This window comes from Adiantum capillus-veneris, chromosome 3, assembly GCF_014529385.1.
Source record: "Adiantum capillus-veneris isolate H3 chromosome 3, ASM1452938v2, whole genome shotgun sequence".
Lineage (NCBI taxonomy): Eukaryota > Viridiplantae > Streptophyta > Polypodiopsida > Polypodiales > Pteridaceae > Adiantum > Adiantum capillus-veneris.
The window spans coordinates 99,549,475-99,566,432 of NC_140933.1; positions in this window are offsets into that span (position 1 = coordinate 99,549,475).

The window sequence follows — 16,958 nt, forward strand, 5'->3', positions numbered from 1 at the left end:
ATAAACCCCCCTCCCCCCCGCCCTTGCTGCGTGGATTCGACGGCCTGAAGTCCCCCTTCCGCCTTGCCGATCACATTCCTCACCGCCAATCCCTCGAGTGACACCTCGTGTCACTTATAAACGAGGGGAGGCCACCTAAGAAAAAACTCTTAATTTTGGGGAGGATTTTTTATATCTTATATGTGATACCAAGATTGATATTTTTGTGGCATATTTTTAATTTTTGTCTCTTTTTGGGGAAAGGTTCATCCACCTTTTTGGGGGCGTCCACTTATTGGCCCCTTTAGGTGCGTGTCACATTGGGACAGGGAAGGGGTGGCCATCTTGAGGTGGCAGCCAGTGATTTGCGGACGAAAAAGCGAAACTTGGCCTCTTGACCTTGTTAGAGGGACGGCCTTACCTCCTCAGCCAACTTCTCCAAGGAGCGGCCATCTGCCAAAAGCGCACGCAGAAAGACGTTTCACGGGCTTCGAGCTTTGGCAGTCAGCGTGAGTTACGGAGGCCATTCCACTTGCGCTACTACAATTCGCTGCAAGCTCACCGGCAGTTTTTATCAAATTGGCTAGTGTGACAGCGCCGTGGCCTGGGGCACACAAAGAGGGGATGGGGCGGGCGCCCCAGTGTGACATGGGCCTTACTCTATACCCTATTACCTTTTCTTAAGAATACCCCTTTCCCTTCGATCCGTTGGGGCTCCAACTCCAAGCGTGAGGCCTTTGGCGCCCCGGGGCTTACCAAAAACATGTTCCCTAACCTTAAAATTAAGGGCACACTTAAAACTCTTCCAGTTTTTAGGCCAAAATTTGAAGCATTTGCGGATAATTACATTAAAACTTGTCTAATTTTGTAAGTTTTCTTCAAGGGCGCAAGCTCAAAATCTAGCCAAGATTTTGCAATTTGAGCCATTTAAGAATACACTATACCACAATTTTTGGCGAACACTCCCCAATGAAACAATGTAACACAATAAGTGCCCTCAATTTTTTCTGGAATTTCATAATACCCAGGTCTCGTATAGTACAAATACAGCTCTCTCGGACCTCTTCACCTCATCCACAAGATTATGACCCTTGATTCATAAGCTTTAAATCAAAGCTTAATTTTTAAGCACAATTTTCTTTTTGGCATGTTAAAACATGCCTTTTTACTTATAAAAAAGGTAGAGAGAATTGTATAAGGAGAGTATAACTTTATGTAAGAAAGGCATCAAAGCCTCTAGACCACTACAAGGGCGCTTTGTAAGTAGGGACACTGGCAAGAGCGTCGCACACTGCGATGCTCTTAGCTACACTTACAAACATGAGGTGTCGTATAAGCAATGGTGTCACTTACACGACGCTAAAAACTTTTTAAAAAACCCAAATTTATTGTGGGAGCCATTTTCATTCCCGCGGCATGTGAAACTGAGCAAAGTTCTCTAGCGACCCCCACTCCATCGCACTTTCGCTCTTTAGTGGTCCCCACCCCATCTCTCCTTTGCCAAGTACACACACACACACAAAGAGAGAGAGAGAGAGAGAGAGAGAGAGAGAGAGAGAGAGAGAGAGAGAGAGCAAAAGGTTACAACCATGTGTGACTCTAGTACAATGTCAAGGGAACGTAAAGATAAAAATAAATTAGGGTACCTAGAGTGGGCAGGTATGCAAGCCTAACATGTATCCTCATCATCATCAGTGTCCTCATCACATAATACATCAGCTCAAAACATATGGGGAGTGGGTACATGAGGGCTAATGAGGTGCAGAACAGGGGAAATAGACGAATGAGTCTAGTAATTTCCACTTGTTTAAGAGACAATGATAGTACATCAAGGGAGTATTGGAAGGGAGGCAAGCTGTCCAAGCTGAAGCCACGTATCTGAAACCATGATGACATATGTGCATACCAGCATGATGTGTCCCCCTGTAAAGCTAATTGTTTGGAGGACTCAAGGGCCAATCTGGTATATCTATCTTTGGTAGTATCCTGTATAAAGGAGACTAATCTGGTAAGCACATCTATCTCCATAGAGGGGACTGCTAACTCCGCTCAAAAGATCTCGTGTGGCATGGAGGCCTTGGCTCTAGTCAGTTGAGAGATCATACATACCATAGGCCTCTCTAGACCTCTCCACCCATCCTCACCCACAGGGGGTCCCCAAACCTGAACCCCATAGAGCATAGCTAAAGCTACCAAGGTATCAAAGAGCCAAAGCTTCGTTCGAGGTTATTTGGAACTAAACCTGTGAGAACACATCCTCTCCAATCCTCCCAAGGCCGTATACGCTCTAGTCAGTCTAGTCTTTATTGCTCTCTTCAAAGAAAACTTTGGCCCAATGAAGACTACCCGAAGATAAGTGTATGCATATGTGTACTCCAGAGTCTCTTGGCCATAAGTGAATGTAGGTGGTGATCTCTTGATCACTGCGGTGTGGTGTTAAATACCATAACCTTGGTTTTACCAAGGTTTACAGGCAATCCACTATTCATCGCAAAGCTATGTAATGCATCCAAATGTCATCGCATACCTCCGGTGATTTCGAGATTAGCACAATATCATCAACATATAACAACAATGGAATCCATGTCCCTGCGAACTAGGAACCTCTGTCACCCTTTGTGTCAATGTAATAAAAAACCTCATCTATATGCATACCAAAAGAAGTAGGAGATAATGGACAACCTTGTTTCACTCCAATAGTGGAGTGAACTAAATTAGATATCCTCTCTGGAGTGCTTACATGTCTCACCACTAATCTGTACAGATCCATGATCCCCCAAATAACCTCAATGGGTACTTCCATCTCCTGTAGTCTACCCATCAATTTGGCTCTAGGCACCATGTCAAATGCTTTGTAGAAATCCACAAAGCTACAGTAAATCCATCTCCCATGTGCCCTACGCTCCTCAATGATGGCTCTGAGTGTCAGAATATGGTCAAGAGTGGAGAAGCCTCTCATAATGATTGGCATGTCTCGCTGCCCGTATGCCCTCACTCTCTGTCATTTGCTCAACTACTACTCAAGGATAGATGCATACAACCGTGTCAATGTGTGTCCAATCATAATAGTAAGGTAGTTTCTTGGCTTCGTAGGATCACCTACCTTGAAGATAGGCACAAAAGTAGATAGCCTCCAAGTCTCAAGCAAAACCTCACACATGACACGATTGAATAGAACTACAAGAACCTTTGCCAGCATTTCTCCAGTATGTATAAAGTGCTCAATCTACAAGACCATCATGATCATAGGCCCTCCTGGTCCTCATCCTATCAATGGCCGTCTTTACCATCTCAATGGTAAAGAAGGTACTCATAGATGGGCATGGTTCACAAGGATCTTGAAGGGATGTCTTTCTAGGAACCGTATATGCCATGCCTCTCCTAAGTCTCTACTCAAGAACAACTGGTATAAGTCTCATTCCATTTGATCTAGAAATGTTCCCTTCTGAAGGCTACCAGATACTGTGTGCGATTGATCCCTCTAAAGCTATGCTCTCGTCTCTCTACACTTCTTGTCATACCAGCTGTTCTGAGGCATGGTCCCAAAATGGTGTCTCTCTAATTAGGCTGAGTGTGTGGGTAAGCCTCTATTGTTGCATCATGCAATGTCTTAGTTAGTAAAGTGGTGATGTCCTCCAATGAGAGTCCTGGTCTGATTGTTGTACATAGACGACTATAGATCACCTCTGTACAAACACAGTCAATATCTGGTGTAAATGTGTAGTGGATATGCAATGTCCTCCCGGGCCTGACACCTGGGTTGTAATATACTAAAAGGAGATAGAAAGTGTCAAGAGAGCATGATCCATTGCTACACTCACTGGTCTTGGTCCTACTGGGAAATCCTAAATGTAGGGGGGAGAGAGAGAGAGAGAGAGAGAGAGCATTTGGGAAAATTTTGACTCTCAAAGGGTCCCTATAAGAAGGTTTGACTTTGCCTCTCTTGTCCGAAGTGGGCAAACTCAGTGAAGTACATAAACGCTTTGTCAAAACCCTATCAACCAACATGTTATTGAAAAGATCTTAGAAAGAAGGTTCTAAATCTCCAAACATCGACAAATTTAGAGTTGATTTGTAGAAGTTATGGCCTCGCCATTGAAGCTGAAATGTGGGGAAGGATTCCATTTCTAAGACGGAGTTGTCACATCAAAAAATAGAATCTTCTAGAATATAAGGAGTCTGATGGCATGCTATATATCAATGGATAGATCTCGATGAGTACATTCTAAATCCAAAAGGTCCAACAAGTTTTGATTTCACTTGTAAAACTTTTACCATGCGCCCGTTCTGGACGAGAGGGATAAAATCAAAGTGCTTAGGGTCCATTTGAGAGTCCAAAATTTCCACACACACACACACATAGATGCAAAAGGCCAAAATGATGTCTGAGACCAAACTGATATAATCTTGGTGGATCTAATCCAATGTCTATTAAAAAAATAAAGTAAAGTAACGCGAAAGAGTAAAATCATCATCATCAATACCCGAGGATGCCCGACATCGGACCTTGTCCAAGAAAGTACTACATCGGTCTCGCTGAAGAGCTTTGTCAATGTCTGCCTCTGTGAATATTTGTACTGGGCATCTCCCATGTCGTGCTAGAATAGTCTTGATCCTCTGATGGAGGCTCCGTCGATGTTGTGGTCGCCCTCATAGACTGGGCGTCTAGCTCTCTTGAGCTCAATGGCTCTATCAACTAATATACCGCTGGTATAAGTGCGCCATGAAGTCTGCTGTGAAGCAAGCTCATCTGGCTATTGAGTCCTTGCTCTAAAGAAGTCAATAATCTCCCTCTCTGAATGTCTCCCATTGTCTAATCTCCTCAAGAGACTCTCCTTGTGTCTGCATGGCTCTAGCAAAAAGAACCGGAGGCATCTCTGATCCTGATATCTCATGACACTAGCCAATGGTTCAAACCCCTCGTTGAATAGACAGTGAAAAGCAGCGGACAATGACAGATGTAATGTAGCTTTGTCTCTAGATCTATATAGCACAACTGGCATATCTTAGCCTCTACTGGTACTCTCCTAAATCTGCCATAGGAACACTATCTATTGAGTCTTGTTTTGACTATTCAAGAGCTTATGGACCATGCTAGAGTCGAATGCAAATTTATGGAAGAAATGGAACCCTAATTTTGGTGTAGGTTTCGAGACGGAAACCATGTCAATTTCTGAGCCTGACTAATTTCAAGAATGCTTTCTCAGCTTGAATTAGCAGTTTTTTGAATTTTGTTTGAGAAGTTGTTTGGTGATCGTGTTTGGAATTTGTTTGAAATGGATGGTGTCTATTTTAAACCTATCTTGGTGCCGATTTCAATTGTTTGACTCTGGTTTTAATACTGATTTCAATGCTTGGTGATTTACTCCCATGCGGAGTAGTGAAAAATGATGTTTTCGTACTGTCTAAACCTCAAAACGATGCAAACGAGATGTTGAGATGGATCCAACGGTGCATCAAAACAGCCCAGAGGTGCCTCTTCATGAGGACTTACCGCGACAACTTTTCATTTATGCAATGAAAAGCAAACACCATATCCGCAATGGTGTGGGGGGGCTGTGAGAGGGTTGGTTGAGATCCCATCATGTGTCATTCTCCTCTTCTCTCTCTCTTTCTTTCTCTACACATCTCTACCAGTCTCTCTCTTCACGGAAAGCAAAAGGAACTATCATTCATGTTAAAAGCAATCATTGAAGCAAGCAAAGAAGTAAAGATTTGTGGAAGCGTAAAGCCTCTCTCTTTTTCTTTGATAAGCAACAAAATGTCTTTAAAGAAGCTCTGTGGATTGTTTTACCTTTGATTGAAACCTAAAATTTTCAAACAAATCATTTCGATGGCTCCCACCTCACGTCGTGTGGGGCTATTACTGACACTGAAGAGCATGTTACGAACTGTCGGTGTCTGAGGGAGGAGATAGCAAAGGACATCATAGAGTACAAGATGCTCCGTGACAAGGAGTTGGAGGCAACCATACGCGGACTACAAGAGGGGCTCTTCTCGAGACCCTTTAGTAAGAGAAGCACATAGGTTGAATCTCTTCTTATCTAAATTATGTATATATATATATTGTGCACCTAAGTAGATCATTTTGTCTCACCAAAACATGATACACTCGTGATAATAGCAGGGCCCCTCTTCCGGAGCCAGCTACCAGTGCTCAGCCGCCACTACAGACTACTGAGCGCATCAATCGGACGGCAAGGTTACACAACAAGACTAGGACACATGGTATTAGTTCGGTATTTAATTATAGAAGTATAATATTTTTGTAAACATTGATCTAGTTATCTTTTTGTTAATTTATGCATGTAGTGTCCCTTATGAACGAGTCCGATGGCGTACCTCTATGCCCTTGGGACTTTCACCAATCCCGATGCGACGTCGACACCGACACTCATTTGATCGGGATCGCATCTGTCACACCCTCGGCAAGACCCAATTCTGGCCACCAGGGACCTTTTTGGATGTGTGTCGACTGGTACAATGTCACCTACTACATTGACGTGGACGGATAGGTTGTGCTCCATCAGAGGCGAGACATCCTTTTTTGCTAGCGCATAGGGCAACTGCTAGAGTTGTACATGCTTGACTCCACATACTTTGGCCATACATACCTATGTGCTGTTTTAAATGTTTTATAAGTATTCATGTGTTCTAATCGATCTTCTTGTAATGCAAAGATCAGATAGATATTGACAAAAAGTTTTTGATTGCTTAGCTACAGCGCGAGTTTGGAGAGGGATGGGACCAAAAAAAAGTCGGGCATCGCATGGCCAAGCTATTACGACACAGACTGGACAATGCACAGCTAGTAATTACTTAGAGAGAGAGAGAGAGAGAGAGAGAGAGAGCAAGAGAGAAATGAAATGTTATAATAAACGTCTTCAAAAGGCCAAAATGACCTATGAGACCAAACTGATACAATCTTGGAGGATTAATACAATGTTTAGGTACAAAAATAATAATACAATGTTTGGGTACAAAGAATAGAAATGAAGTAAAGTGAAAACCTAAAACCATCATCATCATCCTCATCAATTCCCAAGGATGCTTGCCATTGGATGTTGTCCAAGAAAGTATTGCATTGGTCGTTGAAGAGTTTCGTCAATGTCTGCCTCTATAAATAGTTGTATTGGGATTGCTTACAAGATTGACTAGTCTTCCTCAAGGAGCGAGTGTAGGCTTAGGATTATGTTTATGGCTAAGTACAATTACGCATTAATCCTCTCACTCTCTAATGATTTTTTTTCAAGGACGAAGAGGTCCCTTTTTATTGGTGAAGGGAACCCCCAAGGGTTACACAAGAAAGAGAGGATCTAATGTGAACAAGAGCTGGCAAAGTTTGAAATGGGTTGTCCTTGCATGATGTGGGCAGATTGGGGTCCACCATTGTGAGCATATCTACTTAAATGTGGCTCAAAATAAAAAAATAAAAATTGGGACAAAAATTTCAGCTCATGAGATACGATCCCCAATTTATATACTTTTTTCAACTCAAATGGGAACCATGTGTAAAAAAATCATCAAAATAGGGTATCTTTATGGTAGCAAAAGTCTTCTTGTGGTCCCCTTAGCCTAGAATTTCATTTAATTTCAATGGACAAGTCATGCAATATGAAAGCATGACATTGCTTCTTGACAAAGTTTTGTAAGTATCATGGTAGGATCTAGCTAGAGTGTGAGGTGATAATGACATAGTAGAAAGAAAGAACCAATGATTTTTCCCCGGGTTAAAGAGGCATAGCTATCGATATCTTTACCCATAATACTTTCTAATGGTAAAGTAAAGGTAGATTATCTTTAAGATAAATACTAGGATGAAATAAGAAGCTTAATATTATATTTATACATGCAAATGTACATTATGGTAAATATACTCATGCATCTAAAAAGTCACAAAATAAATCTTCTAGCATTCGTTCCCACGATGTATGTGCCATAACACGACAATGATGCAATGCAATTTTAGCTTCATTGTGACTTGCATAAAGACCATCCAGAATATCTCAAGCCTATTTTGCAGTTTTTACTGAACAAATGTGAGGAGAAAAAGTGTGCTTCACACACAATGTGATCAATGCATGAGCCTATGCATCTTTTACATCCCAACAAGTTTGCTCAACCATAGGAAAAATAGCTCTGGCAGCAACAACCCTACCACCAATACCTGCAACATCTTCAACATTTCCTACATCCTCAGAACCAAGACGTACATCAATGCCCTGCACAATATTCCAGATACCCTTTGACACAAGGACATGTTGTATTATGTAATCCCACATAGGGTAATTGTCCCCATCCAATCTATCCTCATCAGGAAACATCGAGAACACATCTGTGTTGTTGTTAGCCATGGCAAATGCTGCAACTGTTGTTAAAACTAACAAAAAAGAGGAGAAACAAAGTAAAAGCAAAACGTGCTATATAGCACAAACCGTAGAAGATTGTAAGAGACATGTTATGTAAAAAATGACACTAACAAAAATTCTAGACAAAATGACAAAATAGCATGCGCAGTACTGTTTGTAGTAGAAACAAAGGCTGAAATGAGCCCAAAATATTTGTGGACCTGTGGACGCTCACCAAAGCTCACAAAAATTGAAGAAAGTAAGGAGGCGTGTGTTGGAGCTGCTGGCAACTAAGACCAAGAGGACACAACCTTCTCTGATACCAATTGTTGGAATTAGGGTTGCAGGAAAATACACACATCTTGGAGAAGACAAAGGAAGCTCAAGGCACACAACAGAGAGTGTAATACTTAGTGTGCAATGGAAAGATAAGAGGGAGAAGAGATCTCAATTGTTACACCTGTGGGAGGTACGCAGATTTTTCAATGCAATGTCAAAAAAATGTGAAGGTGGAGGTGGCCAAAGAGAAGATGGTTAAATCAGTATCAGTGCACGTGATCCCTAGGAGCTCTAGTGTCATCATAAATGAACTACTAGAGGAACCAGTAAGTAAATTAAAGCAGAGTGAAGAAAGAAAAGATTAAGAGAAGCAAAGGGCTGTGTGGAAGGCCGAGGGAAAAGCTAAAGAAGTGGATAAATGGTAGGAGCAGAGGTTTTGGCTACTCAAATCACTAAGGACCGGGAGAGAAGGAAGCTAGAGAAACTAGAATTCTCAGAGGTCACAACCATTCACAACATTTCACCCGTGACTTCGGGGAAAAATCTCCTAGTGAGAGAAGAAATGTCCCGACGGTCCTAAGTGTGCTCACACGCATCACTACCACATGTATATGGTAACATGTCGTTCTCAAGATCGGTCATGATCTTCATCGCTTTTAAGATTTGATTATGGATTGATTATGGGCCATTCGGTCCACTTTAGGTATATATCTGTGGGTATCATCCGTTTTGGACATCATCCATTCTCGACCTTTCCATTAAAATGTCTAGTTTGTGTTCTTTGGCATAGCAAATGATCTTCGAGTAAGAATCACTGTGTTGAAGGTATATATTTTTATTGAGATGCTTACTATACGTAGATTTCAACTAATCACCACATGAGGGACAAGCTTTATAACCTTTGATTGAGCACCCTACATAAAATGAAATGAAAAGTATTTTCATGTATTACTTAAACACAAACCATTACCGGCACAAAATTTGCACCCGAGAAAGTCATATATAGTCCATGATAAAATTTCTCAAACTCTAAATCTCCTCTCATTTTTTGGTTTTGACATATCAAGCATGGTTGTGCCTCTCCACAACTCTTCGAGATCGTCAATCAAAGGTGCCAAGTATACGTTAATGTTTTTAAGTTGAGGTTTTTCAAGAATTATGAGAGACAAAAGTAAATACTTTTTTTTTAAAGCAAATAAAGGGTGCAAGATTGTAGTTTACTAGAACTACTGGCAAAGTAGACCATTTACTTAAGCGTATGGAGAATGGATTCACACCATCTAAGCAATGCCCATCTTAATGTATTGTGGCTCTACTTCAAACTCATGCCATTTTGTATTGATATGTTTAGAAGCAAGGCATTCCAAGGGAGTTCTCATAATCCCATCCATACTTGCATTCTTTTCTCCAAAATATGTGTTGTATACGGGGTGCCAACTGAAAATGTCAAAGCACCTTACGAGGGATTCGTCTGCTCATATCTTTATAACAAGATGTGTTACATTTTGGACATACCTTTTCATTTTTGTATTCATCTCTATACAAAACACAATCGTTGGGACATGCATGTATGGTGTTGTAATCAGATCCAAGCTTGCTCCGACAACTTTTTCACTTTATCTCTTGATGTATAAAAGGTTTCCACCTTTCTAGAAGCGAGAAAATGAACCTTAAGCTTTATCTAAGAATTCTAGCACTAGAAATTGATAAATTACTATGTCATTAGTAGATAAAATTAGTAATTTTGGAATCTTAAGCACGACAAACCTATAGCTAAGAATTTTTAGAATTGAATTCAGGTGAAAATCGACCTTGCTATGGCCTCCGAAAGTTTTCACAGCTACTTTAATTTGATAAAATAACTAAAAGGTTTAAGTAATCATTGAAGAAAAATATTTTTTAAAAGATTTTCTATAACCTCCCATATATTTTTCCAGATATTTATCGTTTAAGTAGTAAATGGGCTTGAAAATTAGTAGATTGGAATTTTTAAGCAGACAGGTGCTGTGAAGGATTGTCATCGACCTACTCAAGACAGATTTAGCAACATGGGGTGCTAGGGGTGCTGAGGGGATGCCTTGGGGTGCAAGGAAATACCAAATGCAGGCCTTGGGTGCTAAAATCCTATAAATAGACCCCTTAGGCTTCACAAATTCACTCAGACTCGGAGACCTCGCCAAATCTCTCTAGCATAGAGAGACTCTGTCCAAAAATCACTAGAGCAGCAAAACTCTAGTTGATTAACAAAGGTAATTAATGCTAATCCTTGTTAATTAGTAGAAACATACTAATCTGTATTTAATTTTTTGAATTAATCCAATTAATTAAGAAGATTAAATCTCTCTCTATTATAAAATATACTCTTAATGCTAATATGCTATTATTATTTAAATTATGTTAGGATTATTAATTTAATGAATTATTAATCCTTATTAAAGCTGAAATTAATCAATTTTGACCTTATTTAAGGGAAATTATATCATTTAAGCTTAGATAATTATAAGATAATTATCAAAGATTATTTATACTATTAAAAAGTTGAGAAAATTACGTCCTTATGTTTTGATTAGTTTTTGTATTGAATTAGGTACAAAATTGTTTCTTTTAACCTTAAAACTAAATGGAAGCTTAACAAACAAGCTTAATAAATCAAAAGTTAATTATCAAAGATAGAAAATATTATTAGAACATAGAATAATTATATCATGATCAAAAAACTAGTCTAGCTATTTAGTTAAGCTTAAATTTTTTAGTTGTAGTCGTAAATCAAAGAAGCATATTAGTTAACTAACTTAGATAATTACATGGTAATTATCAAAGATAGAAGACACCATTAGCAAGCCAATATATTTATCTCATAAACAAAAAATTACTTTAGCTATTTAATTAAGCCAAAATTGTTTAATTTTAGCCGTAAATTGAAAGGAGAAAATTAGATAATTAGCTTAGACAATTACATCGTACCTATCAAAGATAGAGAACATCATTTTTAATTCAAGATAATTAGCTCATAGATCAAAAATTACTTTAGATTTTTAATTAAGCTAAAATTGATTGATTTTAGTTATAAATTAAAAGGGGAATTAGTTAATTAGCTTAGATAATTACATGGTAATTATCAAAGATAAAAACACCATTATCAAGTTGAAATATTTAGGTCATATACAAAAAAATATTTTGGCTAATTAATTATGCAATAATTGTTTGATTTTAGTCATCAATCAAAGAGAGAAACTAGTTAATTAGCTTAGACAATTACATGGTAATTATCAAAGATATACAACGCCATTAGAAAGTTAAGATAATTTTCTCATAGTCAAAAACTTAGTTTGTCTAATTAATTAGGTCATAACTGTCTAATTTTAGTTATAAATCAAAGAGGGAAATTTAGTTAATTAAGTGAGATAACTACATGGTAATTATCAAAGATATAAAAAATCATTACCAACTTAATATAATTAGCTCATAATTACTTAATTAGTTTAATTAAATTATCTTATCCTACAAACCTTATTTTTGACTGAATTTTAATAAAGATAATTAGTAAGCATGATCAAAAGTTTATGAGATATTATCAAAGGTATATCTAAGTGTAAATAACTCATAATAGCTAGTTCATAATTATTTGATTTGATAACGTATTTATCTTAGCCCAAATACTTTAATTTTGGTTAAAAATCAAATATGATATATAGTATATCCCTTTAAAAGTTTTTGGAAAAATTACTAGAGGTGTAATATATTATTAGAGAGTTGAAATAATTATATCTTTATAAGATAACTACTATAATAAATATCAAGTCAAAAGTAAGCCATTTTTGGACATAATAAGAGGAAAAGTAGAAAAAATCTTCAAAACATTATGAGATAAATAATGGAGCTTAGAAATACTTAAAAGAATCTAGAATAACAATATCTTACATATATAAACAATCAAGAATTTACTAAGTCAAAAATATTATCAATTGTGACTACAAATTGCCAAAGCTTTTTTGTGAAAAGAGAATAGTAAGTAAATCACTAGGGTAAAATCAAGTTTGGTAGATGTCCTTTTATAAGGATAAGAATTCATGGCTCTCAAGAGGACCCAAGCAAACCAACAAATTGAGGAAGATGCTAGATTCCAAAGAGGTTCAGGGCCTCCCATGATCACGAGGCTGGACCCAGAAGTAGGCCAACAGACGAGAGCGTTCGGGCCCCAGAGCTTCAGTAGATACCCGACTAGTCACTGGTGGGTCTTCATTGTATATTTTTTTATAAGTAGTCAAATTCTTTGTAATAACATTGCATCAGTTTAAGAGTGGAAAGGTAAGTAGAAATTATTGAACAGGCCAAAATGGAAGGGTATCTTACAATAAACATCATACATTTTCTTGATAAATTGAAAAAGAAATATGTTTGGTTAGTCTAATTGAATTAGGAAAGATATGATTGATCATCCTTAATATAACTTGTCTCAAGACACCTCCGACTCCGTATATTTTGATGAATAATGATGGCTATAAGGCCATTGAAAACTCGATTACCCCCATGAACGATGAGTCTCTACTTTGTCATGTCTTGATGTTTCTACATAAGTTAGGATACCGTTTTCTTATCCTAGGGGAGCTGCCCGATTGTATGGACCACTGGTTTGGTGTATGGGCATCCCAATCTTTTGGTGATATATTCACCCCAAATTATCAATAAGGAATGGGTGTCATTTTTCACTCTTAGGTGGTCTTGAGACAAGAATAGTACGGGTCATGGAGATCTATTCCCTGGATTTTTTCTTACTTAGAGACTGTGACTTTTATTAGACCTAGAGACATGTCAATGACCCCTTCCTGACCTTCGTGTGGGCGCGTTGGGAACCTCTTAATGTAGGAAGGACATTCTCTGAGGGTAATAACTTTTGAGATAGTAGGCTGCAATATTTTCAGCAAACACCACATACAAGTAAAGTATTAAAACATTCAAAAATAATACAATAAACATTGACAACAGAGAAGACATTTACTTTAATAGTGCCAAAATGGATGCATTACTCCAAACATAATGATTTTGGAGGTTCAAAGTAAGCAAACTCGTGCTTAATCATGATAAATTTGCACCTTCATAGATCTGCTCAAGCGCTTCCACTCTAAGAAAAATTTGGTTACTACATGCTTAAGTTTCTTCATACCAATTGTGAATAAAATTATCCATGCCATCATTATATTTGTCAAAATGAGAACCATATAGTTTCTTTAATCTCTCATAGTTGTTTGGATCACTCTTAAAAAGGAATTTCATGCACTCAATTGACATACATGAGATGCCATGAAAAGGTAGATACACATCATTTTCAACATCATACTCTGGAACCTATCACATAGACACAATTATAAGCATTCTATTTACAAAAATCAGACTTCATATTTTGTAAACCTACTTAGAATTTATGAAATAAACAAATTGATTAAGCAAAAAACCAACTAGTATCAAATATAGACATATAAAGTTCAAAATTTTCATACATAATCCACAAGTGCACATCTCGTGCATAAACTTTTACATATTCAATCTAGAGGTGGAGGTGCTCTTTCTGGCCTACAAAATCCATAACTCACTAATATTTCATCACCAACACATAATGATCTAATGGCATTTGCAAGAATGTATCTTAGAACATCTCTGCTTATGTATTCCGGTTCATGCCCATTTTTGCATTCTACAAATGTGCAATTGGCTCTTGCATTCCTTCCTTGACTACTATTTCTACATGGGTAATGCCTCTATCAGAGAGGGATGCTCCATTGAGACAAAAACCATAATTGTTCATGCTATGGATGTAGTGCGCCAACTGATGCCAAGGGCCCCATCCATTTATGGGTCCACAAAAGCACATAAGGGTCACCTCTAAATATGGTGAGACTTGTAGATTTTGTGCAATGAATAGGCCATGTCCTCCATTCAGAAGGTTAGACGGAGCTATCATGTAACAAGCACCCCAAAAGATAAAAACCTCTCCATCTCTAGGAAAAGATCCTCCATGCCATCCCCCATAGTTTCTGTGATTATACGTCTGCAGTAAAGACAATAGACAACTAGGCAATGCATAATCACCAGGAGTTGTCGCAAGACATCCATTTGCAATTCTTGGATATGCATGCATGACCATGTCATGTGTGAGAATGCCAAGCAGCTTGATCATAGATGGTATCCTCATCCTCAACTAGAGATGCATGTCCCTACATGTGAAATATAATTTATATTATTGACACAATTAGCTATAATAATTTAAATAAATATAAACTAGAAAAAAGAATACTAACCATACGTTGATCTCGGTGTGTGAGCGTTGGTGCATGAGCATAAACACCCTAATCCACCTTATGTGATGTAAGCCGCAACATCTATTGCACCATCATGGAATCTGTTTCTCTGCCTAATTAACTGAAGGCACTCTCTTTGAAGGCTCTTCATGTGCCAGGTATGAGAGTAGTCTCCATGGCTATAGTATGGAGGCAATGGAGTACGAGAGGAATTTGAATCTATATATATAAAAAAAAGCTAAATGTAATTTGACTAAAGTACTAGTGTGTGTGTATGTATGTATATACATACATACATACATACATATATACATACATATATATATATATATATATATATATATATATATATATATATATATATATATATATATATATATATATATATATATATATATATATATATATACATATATACATACATACATACAAGTATATATACTCTATGTACATACATATATTTTTACATACAAACATACATTGTTTCCTCTTATTGTGAACACAAACATGTAGTATGCTATGGTCCCTAAAAATAAGAGACTTTCAGGATGCCATGACGAGTCATGCACCCACTTTCTACGGGAGATGTGATTACGTGTAGCATTCCTGCAACAAAAAGTATGTCAATTTATAATTTGAATTTCTAATTAAATTACTTATGTATTCACCTATAATGTAACTTTAATATCATTATATTTTTAATGCATGCAATGTAGGAGGCAGCCCATGCTAGAGTGGCGAGCGGCCACACGACCCACTTGGGTTGGGTCGCATGGGCAAGGATGGTTTTATAGCCACTTTTGTAAGTCTATATTTGTATATTTTCATAGCATAGTTTTCAGGATGATGTGAATAAGAACAACATTTTTTCAAAACCAAAGATTACAGTCAGCCTCAAACGCCATTAGAGATTGAGACTGCGACATACCAAGGATACAAAGCCTTGCAGCACATCCTTCCACCAGCACGCCCTTTTGTGAGTAATATTTGTAACTTTGAGTTATTCATTTTAAGTTTAAATTCTTTTTAAATAATTTCTTATTTGTCAATTGATTTAGTTTAACTTTATGAATGCAAGAGACTCATGGCAAGAGAGGTCTCGAGCTTGTTTGCGAGAGAGGAGGAGGAGGGTAGGAGGATAGATGAGGAGCGTACATGCGATGCAACGTCTTCACACACTAGGGGACAAGAGGATCATTTGCATGAGTCCAACACTGATACATAGCCAAAGCAGCATTTAGATAGATGATTATGTCTAGGTATTGACATTGTATAGATACATACATTGATGATCTATATATTCAGTCTGCTTCAGTCAGTTCTATCTACTTGCAGTATAGTACTGTTAAGTTTATTCATTAACATTCAACTTGTCTCAATTGTTTTTGTTTATACTGTCAAGTTATTTCATTCATTTTTAATTTATTTCAATAGTTTTTGTGTAATCGCATATTATCAAGGAAGAAAAGACCATACCGTGTACTTTTCACTTCAAATCTTGTTGTTGTTGAGAGAGAGAGAGAGAGACAGAGAGAGAGAGAGAAGAGTAAGAAGAAGAACAAAATTTGAACGTCGTAGGAAACTATCCCATGAGACCTTAAAGATCTTTCCAACAAGATCCTTGTGTGTGTGTGTGTGTGTGTGTGTGTGTGTGTGTGTGTGTGTGTGTGAGAGAGAGAGAGAGAGAGAGAGAGAGAGAGAGAGAGAGAAATCCTTGTGTGTGTGAGAGGGAGAGAGAGAGACTTTGTAATTAAGCACATATATGGTTGGGCTCCCAAGAGCCCAACAAATACGTGCCAAAGAAAAAAACGGAATAGCGTTGGTTAAGCGATGTATTTAGCAGTACATTGCTTAAACAATGCCAAAAAATGGTTAGTATTTGTATCGCATAAGCAATGGTGAGCGGCGTATAAGTGATGAAATTTTGTGCCCCTAATACGATGCTTTTGCATTGCTATAAGCGTCACTTATGCGACAGTTCTATAGCGTCGTCGACAGCGACACAGTTTTAGTTGCTTATGCAACACAAAAAAGCATCCCTAGTGACAAAGTGTGC